Here is a 17,064-nt window from a genome sequence, read left to right on the forward strand (position 1 = left end):
TGTGTAAGGGACATTATGTGTAAAAGGGCATTAATAAAGGTTGTCATAATGTGTAAGGTGGCGCATTATGTTTATAAGGACATTAATAATGTGTCTCATATGTGTAAGGGGCATTACTGTGTGGAATTATGTGTATAAATGCATTACTAATGTGTGGCATTATGTGTTAAGGTGCCTTACTATGTGGCGTGCGTATAGAAAGGGCACTACTGTGTCGTCTAATGTGAATAAAGAGCAATAGGGTGTGGTGTAATGTGAATAAGGAGCAATTCAGTGTGATGTAATGTGAATAAGGGGCTCTACTGTGAGGTGTAACGTTTAAGGTAAAGTGATACTACTGTGGGATGTAAAATGAATTATGGACACTATCGCATGATCAAATGTGAATAAAGTTGCAGTACTGTGTGGCGTAATTGGAATTGGGGTTACTATTGTGTGGCCATGCCCCTTGCCAGCAAAAACACACCCCTTTTTGGGCTGTGCGCAAAATGTGCAAACTGTTCCTATTTAAAATATAGGGGGTACAAACACCAAAATAAGGACTGCTATGGGTGAGGGGTGATGGTGCTGGGAAAGAGGTGCAAGGTCAGAGGCGGAACCAGCGGTGGTGCTAGGGGGCACCAGCCAAAATCTTGCCTAGGGCATCATATTGGTTAGGGCCGGCTCTGGGAGGAGCCAGTGCACACCAGATAGTATTAAATCTTTCTTTAGAGTGCCCAGTCTCCTGCGGAGCCCGCTATTCCCCATGATCCTTACGGAGTCCCCAGCATCCACTAGGACGTTAGAGAAAAGGGAGTGTTGCAGGCGTGTCACTGCAAGCGGGCTCAGCCTCAGACGCATAGCCTCTTTCACAGAAACCATGTCATACAGCGACACTGCACAGGCAAGTGTCGATGGTGAATGCGCAGACTAGCATCACCAGCGGTGCTATTGCGTACAGGGGGTGCAGAAAATGGGCATCTCAGTATTTGCACTTTCCGGGGTACGCTAGTGAACAAGGCCGGGGAAGGCCAAAACTAGCATTTGCATATTATCGTACCTGCAAATCGAATTGGACTGAAGTACTAAGTGGTGTGCCACAAGGGTCTGTACTTGGACCACTAATGTTCAACATCTTTATAAATTATCTAGAACTCGGTCTGGAGAGCACAGTGTCAATTTTTGCAGATGACACCAAACTGTGTAAGGTTATAATATTGGAGGGAGATGCTGAGTCGCTTAGGAACGAATTATTTAAACTGGAAACATGGGCAGCAAAATGGAGAATGATATATAGATAAATGCAAGGTAATGCACTTTGGTAGCAAGAACAGAAACACTACCTACATACTAAATGGGGAAAAACTAGGAGATTCTGTACTGGAAAAATATTTAGGTGTTCACATTGATAACAAACTTACCAGTAGTACCCAAAGTAGTAATGCAGCAAAAAAGGCAAACAAGGTATTAGCATGCATAAAGCGGGGAATTGACGCAAGGGATGAGAGTGTTATACTCTCATTATATAAAGCACTAGTGAGGCCACATCTCGAATATTGTGCTCAACTTTGGGCACCATACTACAAAAAGGAAATCCTGGAACTAGAAAAGGTTCAAATACGGGTGACCCAATTGATTAAGGGGATGGAGACGCTAGCATACGAGAAAAAGCTTGCTAGGCTAGGCATGATTACAGTGGAAAAGAGTCGATTAAGAGGGGACATGTTTAACATTTACAAATATATAAGGGGTCAATACACAGAGCTAGCGGGGGATTTGTATTTGGTAAGATCATCACAAAGGACACGTGGACACCCTCTTAGGTTGGAGGAGATGAGATTTCACACACTGAGACGGTAAGGTTTCTTCACAGTAAGGACAATACGAATTTGGAATTCCCTGCCTGACAGAGTAGTAATGGCAGACTCGGTCACTACTTTTAAGAATGGGCTAGATAAATTCTTAATGGATAAAGATATATAGGGTTATGGGGGGTAAATCGTGCACTATAGTAATACAATTAAATAATAAATAGGAGGAAGTGACATAACGGCTAAACATTCACCACAGTTAAAATCAGTCTTAAAAGTACTACAGTGTAGGAGATCACCAACAGGTTGAACTCGATGGACAAATTCTCTATTTTCAACCTCGGCAACTATGGGGGTAATTCAGAGTTGATCACAGCAGCAAATTTGTTAACAGTTGGGCAAAACCATGGCCCTCATTCCGAGTTGTTCGCTCGGTATTTTTCATCGCATCGCAGTGAAAATCCGCTTAGTACGCATGCGCAAAGTTCGCACTGCGACTGCGCCAAGTAACTTTACTATGAAGAAAGTATTTTTACTCACGGCTTTTTCTTCGCTCTGGCGATCGTAATGTGATTGACAGGAAATGGGTGTTACTGGGCGGAAACACGGCGTTTCAGGGGCGTGTGGCTGAAAACGCTACCGTTTCCGGAAAAAACGCAGGAGTGGCCGGGGAAACGGTGGGAGTGCCTGGGCGAACGCTGGGTGTGTTTGTGACGTCAACCAGGAACGACAAGCACTGAACTGATCGCACAGGCAGAGTAAGTCTGGAGCTACTCAGAAACTGCTAAGTAGTTAGTAATCGCAATATTGCGAATACATCGGTCGCAATTTTAAGAAGCTAAGATTCACTCCCAGTAGGCGGCGGCTTAGCGTGTGTAACTCTGCTAAATTCGCCTTGCGACCGATCAACTCGGAATGAGGGCCCATGTGCACTGCAGGGGGGGGCAGATATAACATGTGCAGAGAGAGTTAGATTTGGGTGGGGTGTGTTCAAACTGAAATCTAAATTGCAGTGTAAAAATAAAGCAGCCAGTATTTACCCTGCTCAGAAACAAAATAACCCACCCAATTCTAACTCTCTCTACAAATGTTATATCTGCCCCCCTGCAGTGCACATGTTTTTTTCCCAACTGCTAACAAATTTGCTGCTGCGATCAACTCTGAATTACCCCCAATGTTATTATGTTACTAATCCATCAAAGGGTACTAGTGCGAATGCAGCAGCATCCACCTCCGAGTCGGGCCAATTACGTGCTGCTGTCATCCAGCTTATTTCTATATGTAGTGGTGTCGCTAGAGTGATCGGTGTTCTGCAACAAAGTATAGCAATATGTATAAATTACTGTAAAGGAATTGACAATCAGTTATCAACCAATTAATTATTAACCAAATTAAGCATTGGACACTTTGCAAAGGGTTGCATAGGGTTGATTAGAGGTCCGATGCTCCACCCTATGTTGTTCATGTTTGTCCGATGATTTGTCATTGACGCCATGCAGCGGATTACAAACGACGGGTTCTACTATATCTTCTCAGATCCACTGTGATGGAAGACGCAGCATTACCCCGATTTGTGTCCACCTCTGAATCAGGCCCTATAGGAAATGTTGATGAAAATCGACATTGAGATTACAAAGAGCCTTGCTGAGACTTACAGAAAGAGAGAGAAACAAAGATTCTAAAGGGTTGAATTGAAATCCAATGAATAAAATAGAGGACATTGATTGGTTGGTAATTGTTTGCCACTTCCTTTCAGCAATTGTCAATTATTGCAACACATTGTTATAAAGCACCAATCACTCTAGTCTAGGGTCAGCGCTACATGTAGAAGTAAGCTAGATGAGAGTGCCACATGAAACCTAGAACATTTATAGATCTATTTCAGTAGAATAGGGCTAATGCAGTGTTATGAGCAAAGTAAAAAAAAAAGGGTAAAAAAATTAGCAAAGTTGCTCCTCTGGAAAAAAACTTGTTGCAATACATCTATTTTTTGTGCATGCAGAGAAAAAAAAGGGCTTTTCTGTGCAGCTTTGTTTTTACACTAAGATTTAGACTCGAGGCTAGGACACAACCCTTTCCCAAGTCTAATTCTGTCCTTATTTAAAAATTGTCCTGCCTGCAGGAAACCATGGTTTATCCAAGTATCCAAGGCACAAATTTGTTCCTCTGTTCACTTTGCTACTAATTCTGGTTACCCCCACTGGCGAATTTATAATGGGTGCAGTCTGTGCGGTCCAGGGGGGCCCACACCACACACCCTGCACCCAATATTTTTAATACTCACCCACTGGAGTCCCATGGCGCAGCAGCAGCAGCATTGCAGAAATCACTGTGAAAATGGCACTGCACCATTTTCCCGATGTTTCACACATGCGCAGTAGGAAAATTACTGGGAAAATGGCAGCTGTGCCTTTTTCCCCAGAGATCTACACATGCGCTTTAAGCTCTAGGACAGCGCTAGGGTCCCCTATGGACCCTAGTGTCCAGAGCTACAGCGCTGCTGGCTAGAGAGGAGGGGGCCCAGATGGGGCCTGCACACAGGTCTCCTCCTCTCTAGATGTGCCCCTGATAACCTATCATTTGTTTTTGTAAGTTGCAAACAGATAATGGACAAAGTAATATAACTAGTTTTATTCTGATGAGTACATACAGTAAGAACAGATTCCTTAGGTCTGTAAAGTGGTCTGTTTATAAATCACTACAGGACTACGGAGAGCTGCAGAAGTGTATCTTTACTCCCTGCAAGTCAGACTGAACAATGGGCCTAATTCAGATCTGGGCGAGGCAGCGAACGCAGGCTAAAGCCCTGTGCTGTGTGCGCACGCACAGAAGCCACACTGCGCGTGCGCACACGTGAGATGCGCACCTGAGCGATTCAGCTCTGAATTAGGCCAAATGTCTGCAGCAGCCCTTCCTGTACAGCAAAAGTGCCCTGTGTAGCAAAGACTTACTGGATGATAAGTGGATAATTATGATGCAATCAACACATTTAATTTATCTACAGTTTTCATGCGATTGTCTGTGGTGTAGTTACTAATTGGCAGCATTTAAAAAAACTTTCTTTAGTATATATACCCTATTCCCTTTTATGTTGATCTTCAGAGACCAAATAAAGCTATAAGGAATGTATGGGAAGAATGAAAGGTGTATCTTCAAGGAGTTAAGAACCCACGAGTGGGAATAGAGCCTGTGAGTCAGCATTCCGTCAGCCAGCATTTTGAGTGCTTGGGATTCCGGGGGTTAGCATGGTGACCGCCGGGATTCCCGAGCACCAGTCACATGACCGCATTCCTCTTCAAGTGGTTGTGAGCTGCAAGGGTCTTTAGCTGGGTACACACTGGTGCAGTGTCGAGCCAATATGTTGATTATGCCCTATTCAGACCGACATATCGTCCTCATCGCTCAGTGTGTACCAGCAATTTGTTGATGCCTGCGGTTGCTAGCAACATCGCTGCGTTGATGTGCTATGTAATGAAGGAAGGAGCACTATGTCGCTACGACATTCATTACCTCGTTCAGTGTGTACCCAGGTAACGATGAGCCGACACATCGCCTGGGTACACATCGCGTCATTCTGTACCCAGCTTTAAGCCAAATTCCCATGACCTGCTTCTCAATATCACCATTACAAGTTTAAAGAAATAAAAAATTGATCTTGCTATCACAGATGTAAATGGGAGCTCGCTTATCACTAGTTCCAGTATTGGTATTATCGTGTATAATAGTATTTCTTAGACAAGTGTTGCACGAAGAAACATATGTAGCAGCTTTGAGGCTACAAATCAGAGCGGTAACAATATGCGGCATATGGGTCTTATCTTCTAGCACATTAGTAAAATATTTTATTTATCAGTTTATAATTTATTTAATGTAAACTCTTAATACTACAAGCTTGCTCGTATGTTATAGAAAACCCAATGTTTACAACGGGTAAATCCCTCTGGATCTGTAATACAGCATCAGACTAGTATCCTAAATCCGAGGAAGGCTTTAAGCATTTGTGTGAGAAGCTAAAAGGTTATTTTGAAAGGGCAAAAGTGCACAGTAAATTATATGCAATATGCTCACATTTTGGTGACCCCAATCTACAAAACGTCATTGTCCACATATCTGAATCCATATGTTTTACATTTACTATTATCAGCCAGTTCATTTGCCAAGATAAAAATGTATTTTTAAGAAATTTTAGTGTAGTGCCAAGCAGTAACCTATGAATGTGGGGATCCTTTAGGTTTGCAAGTAGTCCTGTATTGCTATTTTTAAGTTGCCCAGATGTTCCCAGTTTTAAGGTGGCAAAAACAGAACAATCTATAGCTAAGGTATGTTCACTGTAACACTGTGTGCTGAACTTCTGGAAGGCAGTGAGATGTCCACACACACATGTAATTATATTAGTAAGGGCATGGCTCCACTGCCTGCTATACAAATTATATAACATGTAGGCATGTCAGCTGTGCGTTCCAATACTCAAAGCGTTCCTTTCTCTAAGCGTTTTGAAAATGAACAGTTAAAAAAACAGATCCTGCATTAGACTGAACTTAACCATCTTCCTTTTTCTTCTCATCCTCAGGTATGTTCAAATCTCACCATGTAATCTGCCTATTGCTATCTGCACCTATGCAAATCATCTCTATTCCAAATGTATGTTCAAATCTCACCATGTAATCTGCCTATTGCTATCTGCACCTATGCAAATCATCTCTATTCCAAATGTATGTTCAAATCTCACCATGTAATCTGCCTATTGCTATCTGCACCTATGCAAATCATCTCTATTCCAAATGTATGTTCAAATCTCACCATGTAATCTGCCTATTGCTATCTGCACCTATGCAAATCATCTCTATTCCAAATGTATGTTCAAATCTCACCATGTAATCTGCATATTCCTATCTGCACCTATGCAAATCATCTCTATTCCAAATGTATGTTCAAATCTCGCCATGTAATCTGCCTATTGCTATCTGCACCTATGCAAATCATCTCTATTCCAAATGTATGTTCAAATCTCACCATGTAATCTGCCTATTGCTCTCTGCACCTATGCAAATCACCTCTATTCCAAATGTATGTTCAAATAATTTGTTAGACAGCTTTGTGATTTATGCTTTTGTTTGTAATTTAAAATACCTGTGTTTCAAAGCTTGGTCAGTGCCGCATATTTAATTAAGGATGACTGGGCAGGTGTTTGTTTAGTCAAACACTGTATAATGTAACACCTTTGATTAGTGGGACATTTGCCTCAGCTGTAGTTGGGTCAATTTCCCATAGTATATCTGTAACTTCAACCATGCACAGCTGTGCATGTCAGCTGTGCGTTCCAATACTCAAAGCGTTCCTTTCTCTAAGCATTTTGAAAATGAACAGTTAAAAAAACAGATCCTGCATTAGACTGAACTTAACCATCTTCCTTTTTCTTCTCATCCTCAGGTATGTTCAAATCTCACCATGTAATCTGCCTATTGCTATCTGCACCTATGCAAATCATCTCTATTCCAAATGTATGTTCAAATCTCACCATGTAATCTGCCTATTGCTATCAGCACCTATGCAAATCATCTCTATTCCAAATGTATGTTCAAATATCACCATGTAATCTGCCTATTGCTATCTGCACCTATGCAAATCATCTCTATTCCAAATGTATGTTCAAATCTCACCATGTAATCTGCCTATTGCTATCTGCACCTATGCAAATCATCTCTATTCCAAATGTATGTTCAAATCTCACCATGTAATCTGCCTATTGCTATCTGCACCTATGCAAATCATCTCTATTCCAAATGTATGTTCAAATCTCACCATGTAATCTGCCTATTGCTATCTGCACCTATGCAAATCATCTCTATTCCAAATGTATGTTCAAATCTCACCATGTAATCTGCCTATTGCTATCTGCACCTATGCAAATCATCTCTATTCCAAATGTATGTTCAAATCTCACCATGTAATCTGCCTATTGCTATCTGCACCTATGCAAATCATCTCTATTCCAAATGTATGTTTTAAATCTCACCATGTAATCTGCCTATTGCTATCTGCACCTATGCAAATCATCTCTATTCCAAATGTATGTTCAAATCTCACCATGTAATCTGCCTATTGCTATCTGCACCTATGCAAATCATCTCTATTCCAAATGTATGTTCAAATCTCACCATGTAATCTGCCTATTGCTGTCTGCATCTATGCAAATCATCTCTATTCCAAATGTATGTTCAAATCTCACCATGTAATCTGCCTATTGCTATCTGCACCTATGCAAATCATCTCTATTCCAAATGAATGTTCAAATCTCACCATGTAATCTGCCTATTGCTATCTGCACCTATGCAAATCATCTCTATTCCAAATGTATGTTCAAATCTCACCATGTAATCTGCCTATTGCTATCTGCACCTATTCAAATTATCTCTATTCCAAATGTATGTTCAAATATCACCATGTAATCTGCCTATTGCTATCTGCACCTATGCAAATCATCTCTATTCCAAATGTATGTTCAAATCTCACCATGTAATCTGCCTATTGCTATCTGCACCTATGCAAATCATCTCTACTCCAAATGTATGTTCAAATCTCACCATGTAATCTGCCTATTGCTATCTGCACCTATGCAAATCATCTCTATTCCAAATGTATGTTCAAATCATTTGTTAGACAGTTTTGTGATTTATGCTTTTGTTTGTAATTTAAAATACCTGTGTTTCAAAGCTTGGTCAGTGCCGCATATTTAATTAAGGATGACTGGGCTGGTGTTTGTTTAGTCAAACACTGTATAATGTAACACCTTTGATTAGTGGGACATTTGTCTCAGCTGTAGTTGGGTCAATTTCCCATAGTATATCTGTAACTTCAACCATGCACAGCTGTGCATGTCAGCTGTGCGTTCCAATACTCAAAGCGTTCCTTTCTCTAAGCATTTTGAAAATGAACAGTTAAAAAAACAGATCCTGCATTAGACTGAATTTAACCATCTTCCTTTTTCTTCTCATCCTCAGGTATGTTCAAATCTCACCATGTAATCTGCCTATTGCTATCTGCACCTATGCAAATCATCTCTATTCCAAATGTATGTTCAAATCTCACCATGTAATCTGCCTATTGCTATCTGCACCTATGCAAATCATCTCTATTCCAAATGTATGTTCAAATCTCACCATGTAATCTGCCTATTGCTATCTGCATCTATGCAAATCATCTCTATTCCAAATGTATGTTCAAATCTCACCATGTAATCTGCCTATTGCTATCTGCACCTATGCAAATCATCTCTATTTCAAATGAATGTTCAAATCTCACCATGTAATCTGCCTATTGCTATCTGCACCTATGCAAATCATCTCTATTCCAAATGAATGTTCAAATCTCACCATGTAATCTGCCTACTGCTATCTGCACCTATGCAAATCATCTCTATTCCAAATGTATGTTCAAATCTCACCATGTAATCTGCCTATTGCTATCTGCACCTATGCAAATCATCTCTATTCCAAATGTATGTTCAAATCTCACCATGTAATCTGCCTATTGCTATCTGCACCTATGCAAATCATCTCTATTCCAAATGTATGTTCAAATCTCACCATGTAATCTGCCTATTGCTATCTGCACCTATGCAAATCATCTCTATTCCAAATGTATGTTCAAATCTCACCATGTAATCTGCCTATTGCTATCCGCACCTATGCAAATCATCTCTATTCCAAATGTATGTTCAAATCTCACCATGTAATCTGCCTATTGCTATCTGCACCTATGCAAATCATCTCTATTCCAAATGTATGTTCAAATCTCACCATGTAATCTGCCTATTGCTATCAGCACCTATGCAAATCATCTCTATTCCAAATGTATGTTCAAATCTCACCATGTAATCTGCCTATTGCTATCTGCACCTATGCAAATCATCTCTATTCCAAATGTATGTTCAAATCTCACCATGTAATCTGCCTATTGCTATCTGCACCTATGCAAATCATCTCTATTCCAAATGTATGTTCAAATCATTTGTTAGACAGTTTTGTGATTTATGCTTTTGTTTGTAATTTAAAATACCTGTGTTTCAAAGCTTGGTCAGTGCCGCATATTTAATTAAGGATGACTGGGCAGGTGTTTGTTTAGTCAAACACTGTATAATGTAACACCTTTGATTAGTGGGACATTTGCCTCAGCTGTAGTTGGGTCAATTTCCTATAGTATATCTGTAACTTCAACCATGCACAGCTGTGCATGTCAGCTGTGCGTTCCAATACTCAAAGCGTTCCTTTCTCTAAGCATTTTGAAAATGAACAGTTAAAAAAACAGATCCTGCATTAGACTGAACTTAACCATCTTCCTTTTTCTTCTCATCCTCAGGTATGTTCAAATCTCACCATGTAATCTGCCTATTGCTATCTGCACCTATGCAAATCATCTCTATTCCAAATGTATGTTCAAATCTCACCATGTAATCTGCCTATTGCTATCAGCACCTATGCAAATCATCTCTATTCCAAATGTATGTTCAAATATCACCATGTAATCTGCCTATTGCTATCTGCACCTATGCAAATCATCTCTATTCCAAATGTATGTTCAAATCTCACCATGTAATCTGCCTATTGCTATCTGCACCTATGCAAATCATCTCTATTCCAAATGTATGTTCAAATCTCACCATGTAATCTGCCTATTGCTATCTGCACCTATGCAAATCATCTCTATTCCAAATGTATGTTCAAATCTCACCATGTAATCTGCCTATTGCTATCTGCACCTATGCAAATCATCTCTATTCCAAATGTATGTTCAAATCTCACCATGTAATCTGCCTATTGCTATCTGCACCTATGCAAATCATCTCTATTCCAAATGTATGTTCAAATCTCACCATGTAATCTGCCTATTGCTATCTGCACCTATGCAAATCATCTCTATTCCAAATGTATGTTTTAAATCTCACCATGTAATCTGCCTATTGCTATCTGCACCTATGCAAATCATCTCTATTCCAAATGTATGTTCAAATCTCACCATGTAATCTGCCTATTGCTATCTGCACCTATGCAAATCATCTCTATTCCAAATGTATGTTCAAATCTCACCATGTAATCTGCCTATTGCTATCTGCACCTATGCAAATCATCTCTATTCCAAATGTATGTTCAAATCTCACCATGTAATCTGCCTATTGCTATCTGCACCTATGCAAATCATCTCTATTCCAAATGTATGTTCAAATCTCACCATGTAATCTGCCTATTGCTATCTGCACCTATGCAAATCATCTCTATTCCAAATGTATGTTCAAATCTCACCATGTAATCTGCCTATTGCTATCTGCACCTATGCAAATCATCTCTATTCCAAATGTATGTTTTAAATCTCACCATGTAATCTGCCTATTGCTATCTGCACCTATGCAAATCATCTCTATTCCAAATGTATGTTCAAATCTCACCATGTAATCTGCCTATTGCTATCTGCACCTATGCAAATCATCTCTATTCCAAATGTATGTTCAAATCTCACCATGTAATCTGCCTATTGCTATCTGCATCTATGCAAATCATCTCTATTCCAAATGTATGTTCAAATCTCACCATGTAATCTGCCTATTGCTATCTGCACCTATGCAAATCATCTCTATTCCAAATGAATGTTCAAATCTCACCATGTAATCTGCCTATTGCTATCTGCACCTATGCAAATCATCTCTATTCCAAATGTATGTTCAAATCTCACCATGTAATCTGCCTATTGCTATCTGCACCTATTCAAATTATCTCTATTCCAAATGTATGTTCAAATATCACCATGTAATCTGCCTATTGCTATCTGCACCTATGCAAATCATCTCTATTCCAAATGTATGTTCAAATCTCACCATGTAATCTGCCTATTGCTATCTGCACCTATGCAAATCATCTCTACTCCAAATGTATGTTCAAATCTCACCATGTAATCTGCCTATTGCTATCTGCACCTATGCAAATCATCTCTATTCCAAATGTATGTTCAAATCATTTGTTAGACAGTTTTGTGATTTATGCTTTTGTTTGTAATTTAAAATACCTGTGTTTCAAAGCTTGGTCAGTGCCGCATATTTAATTAAGGATGACTGGGCTGGTGTTTGTTTAGTCAAACACTGTATAATGTAACACCTTTGATTAGTGGGACATTTGTCTCAGCTGTAGTTGGGTCAATTTCCCATAGTATATCTGTAACTTCAACCATGCACAGCTGTGCATGTCAGCTGTGCGTTCCAATACTCAAAGCGTTCCTTTCTCTAAGCATTTTGAAAATGAACAGTTAAAAAAACAGATCCTGCATTAGACTGAATTTAACCATCTTCCTTTTTCTTCTCATCCTCAGGTATGTTCAAATCTCACCATGTAATCTGCCTATTGCTATCTGCACCTATGCAAATCATCTCTATTCCAAATGTATGTTCAAATCTCACCATGTAATCTGCCTATTGCTATCTGCACCTATGCAAATCATCTCTATTCCAAATGTATGTTCAAATCTCACCATGTAATCTGCCTATTGCTATCTGCATCTATGCAAATCATCTCTATTCCAAATGTATGTTCAAATCTCACCATGTAATCTGCCTATTGCTATCTGCACCTATGCAAATCATCTATATTTTAAATGAATGTTCAAATCTCACCATGTAATCTGCCTATTGCTATCTGCACCTATGCAAATCATCTCTATTCCAAATGAATGTTCAAATCTCACCATGTAATCTGCCTACTGCTATCTGCACCTATGCAAATCATCTCTATTCCAAATGTATGTTCAAATCTCACCATGTAATCTGCCTATTGCTATCTGCACCTATGCAAATCATCTCTATTCCAAATGTATGTTCAAATCTCACCATGTAATCTGCCTATTGCTATCTGCACCTATGCAAATCATCTCTATTCCAAATGTATGTTCAAATCTCACCATGTAATCTGCCTATTGCTATCTGCACCTATGCAAATCATCTCTATTCCAAATGTATGTTCAAATCTCACCATGTAATCTGCCTATTGCTATCTGCACCTATGCAAATCATCTCTATTCCAAATGTATGTTCAAATCTCACCATGTAATCTGCCTATTGCTATCTGCACCTATGCAAATCATCTCTATTCCAAATGTATGTTCAAATCTCACCATGTAATCTGCCTATTGCTATCAGCACCTATGCAAATCATCTCTATTCCAAATGTATGTTCAAATCTCACCATGTAATCTGCCTATTGCTATCTGCACCTATGCAAATCATCTCTATTCCAAATGTATGTTCAAATCTCACCATGTAATCTGCCTATTGCTATCTGCACCTATGCAAATCATCTCTATTCCAAATGTATGTTCAAATAATTTGTTAGACAGTTTTGTGATTTATGCTTTTGTTTGTAATTTAAAATACCTGTGTTTCAAAGCTTGGTCAGTGCCGCATATTTAATTAAGGATGACTGGGCAGGTGTTTGTTTAGTCAAACACTGTATAATGTAACACCTTTGATTAGTGGGACATTTGCCTCAGCTGTAGTTGGGTCAATTTCCCATAGTATATCTGTAACTTCAACCATGCACAGCTGTGCATGTCAGCTGTGCGTTCCAATACTCAAAGCGTTCCTTTCTCTAAGCATTTTGAAAATGAACAGTTAAAAAAACAGATCCTGCATTAGACTGAACTTAACCATCTTCCTTTTTCTTCTCATCCTCAGGTATGTTCAAATCTCACCATGTAATCTGCCTATTGCTATCTGCACCTATGCAAATCATCTCTATTCCAAATGTATGTTCAAATCTCACCATGTAATCTGCCTATTGCTATCAGCACCTATGCAAATCATCTCTATTCCAAATGTATGTTCAAATATCACCATGTAATCTGCCTATTGCTATCTGCACCTATGCAAATCATCTCTATTCCAAATGTATGTTCAAATCTCACCATGTAATCTGCCTATTGCTATCTGCACCTATGCAAATCATCTCTATTCCAAATGTATGTTCAAATCTCACCATGTAATCTGCCTATTGCTATCTGCACCTATGCAAATCATCTCTATTCCAAATGTATGTTCAAATCTCACCATGTAATCTGCCTATTGCTATCTGCACCTATGCAAATCATCTCTATTCCAAATGTATGTTCAAATCTCACCATGTAATCTGCCTATTGCTATCTGCACCTATGCAAATCATCTCTATTCCAAATGTATGTTCAAATCTCACCATGTAATCTGCCTATTGCTATCTGCACCTATGCAAATCATCTCTATTCCAAATGTATGTTTTAAATCTCACCATGTAATCTGCCTATTGCTATCTGCACCTATGCAAATCATCTCTATTCCAAATGTATGTTCAAATCTCACCATGTAATCTGCCTATTGCTATCTGCACCTATGCAAATCATCTCTATTCCAAATGTATGTTCAAATCTCACCATGTAATCTGCCTATTGCTATCTGCATCTATGCAAATCATCTCTATTCCAAATGTATGTTCAAATCTCACCATGTAATCTGCCTATTGCTATCTGCACCTATGCAAATCATCTCTATTCCAAATGAATGTTCAAATCTCACCATGTAATCTGCCTATTGCTATCTGCACCTATGCAAATCATCTCTATTCCAAATGTATGTTCAAATCTCACCATGTAATCTGCCTATTGCTATCTGCACCTATTCAAATTATCTCTATTCCAAATGTATGTTCAAATATCACCATGTAATCTGCCTATTGCTATCTGCACCTATGCAAATCATCTCTATTCCAAATGTATGTTCAAATCTCACCATGTAATCTGCCTATTGCTATCTGCACCTATGCAAATCATCTCTACTCCAAATGTATGTTCAAATCTCACCATGTAATCTGCCTATTGCTATCTGCACCTATGCAAATCATCTCTATTCCAAATGTATGTTCAAATCATTTGTTAGACAGTTTTGTGATTTATGCTTTTGTTTGTAATTTAAAATACCTGTGTTTCAAAGCTTGGTCAGTGCCGCATATTTAATTAAGGATGACTGGGCTGGTGTTTGTTTAGTCAAACACTGTATAATGTAACACCTTTGATTAGTGGGACATTTGTCTCAGCTGTAGTTGGGTCAATTTCCCATAGTATATCTGTAACTTCAACCATGCACAGCTGTGCATGTCAGCTGTGCGTTCCAATACTCAAAGCGTTCCTTTCTCTAAGCATTTTGAAAATGAACAGTTAAAAAAACAGATCCTGCATTAGACTGAATTTAACCATCTTCCTTTTTCTTCTCATCCTCAGGTATGTTCAAATCTCACCATGTAATCTGCCTATTGCTATCTGCACCTATGCAAATCATCTCTATTCCAAATGTATGTTCAAATCTCACCATGTAATCTGCCTATTGCTATCTGCACCTATGCAAATCATCTCTATTCCAAATGTATGTTCAAATCTCACCATGTAATCTGCCTATTGCTATCTGCATCTATGCAAATCATCTCTATTCCAAATGTATGTTCAAATCTCACCATGTAATCTGCCTATTGCTATCTGCACCTATGCAAATCATCTCTATTCCAAATGAATGTTCAAATCTCACCATGTAATCTGCCTATTGCTATCTGCACCTATGCAAATCATCTCTATTCCAAATGTATGTTCAAATCTCACCATGTAATCTGCCTATTGCTATCTGCACCTATGCAAATCATCTCTATTCCAAATGTATGTTCAAATCTCACCATGTAATCTGCCTATTGCTATCTGCACCTATGCAAATCATCTCTATTCCAAATGTATGTTCAAATCTCACCATGTAATCTGCCTATTGCTATCTGCACCTATGCAAATCATCTCTATTCCAAATGTATGTTCAAATCTCACCATGTAATCTGCCTATTGCTATCCGCACCTATGCAAATCATCTCTATTCCAAATGTATGTTCAAATCTCACCATGTAATCTGCCTATTGCTATCTGCACCTATGCAAATCATCTCTATTCCAAATGTATGTTCAAATCTCACCATGTAATCTGCCTATTGCTATCAGCACCTATGCAAATCATCTCTATTCCAAATGTATGTTCAAATCTCACCATGTAATCTGCCTATTGCTATCTGCACCTATGCAAATCATCTCTATTCCAAATGTATGTTCAAATCTCACCATGTAATCTGCCTATTGCTATCTGCACCTATGCAAATCATCTCTATTCCAAATGTATGTTCAAATAATTTGTTAGACAGTTTTGTGATTTATGCTTTTGTTTGTAATTTAAAATACCTGTGTTTCAAAGCTTGGTCAGTGCCGCATATTTAATTAAGGATGACTGGGCAGGTGTTTGTTTAGTCAAACACTGTATAATGTAACACCTTTGATTAGTGGGACATTTGCCTCAGCTGTAGTTGGGTCAATTTCCCATAGTATATCTGTAACTTCAACCATGCACAGCTGTGCATGTCAGCTGTGCGTTCCAATACTCAAAGCGTTCCTTTCTCTAAGCATTTTGAAAATGAACAGTTAAAAAAACAGATCCTGCATTAGACTGAACTTAACCATCTTCCTTTTTCTTCTCATCCTCAGGTATGTTCAAATCTCACCATGTAATCTGCCTATTGCTATCTGCACCTATGCAAATCATCTCTATTCCAAATGTATGTTCAAATCTCACCATGTAATCTGCCTATTGCTATCAGCACCTATGCAAATCATCTCTATTCCAAATGTATGTTCAAATATCACCATGTAATCTGCCTATTGCTATCTGCACCTATGCAAATCATCTCTATTCCAAATGTATGTTCAAATCTCACCATGTAATCTGCCTATTGCTATCTGCACCTATGCAAATCATCTCTATTCCAAATGTATGTTCAAAGCTCACCATGTAATCTGCCTATTGCTATCTGCACCTATGCAAATCATCTCTATTCCAAATGTATGTTCAAATCTCACCATGTAATCTGCCTATTGCTATCTGCATCTATGCAAATCATCTCTATTCCAAATGTATGTTCAAATCTCACCATGTAATCTGCCTATTGCTATCTGCACCTATGCAAATCATCTCTATTCCAAATGTATGTTCAAATCTCACCATGTAATCTGCCTATTGCTATCTGCACCTATGCAAATCATCTCTATTCCAAATGTATGTTCAAATCTCACCATGTAATCTGCCTATTGCTATCTGCACCTATGCAAATCAACTCTATTCCAAATGAATGTTCAAATCTCACCATGTAATCTGCCTATTGCTATCTGCACCTATGCAAATCATCTCTATT

Source organism: Pseudophryne corroboree, chromosome 7 (assembly GCF_028390025.1).
Source record: "Pseudophryne corroboree isolate aPseCor3 chromosome 7, aPseCor3.hap2, whole genome shotgun sequence".
NCBI classification, from domain to species: Eukaryota; Metazoa; Chordata; class Amphibia; order Anura; family Myobatrachidae; genus Pseudophryne; species Pseudophryne corroboree.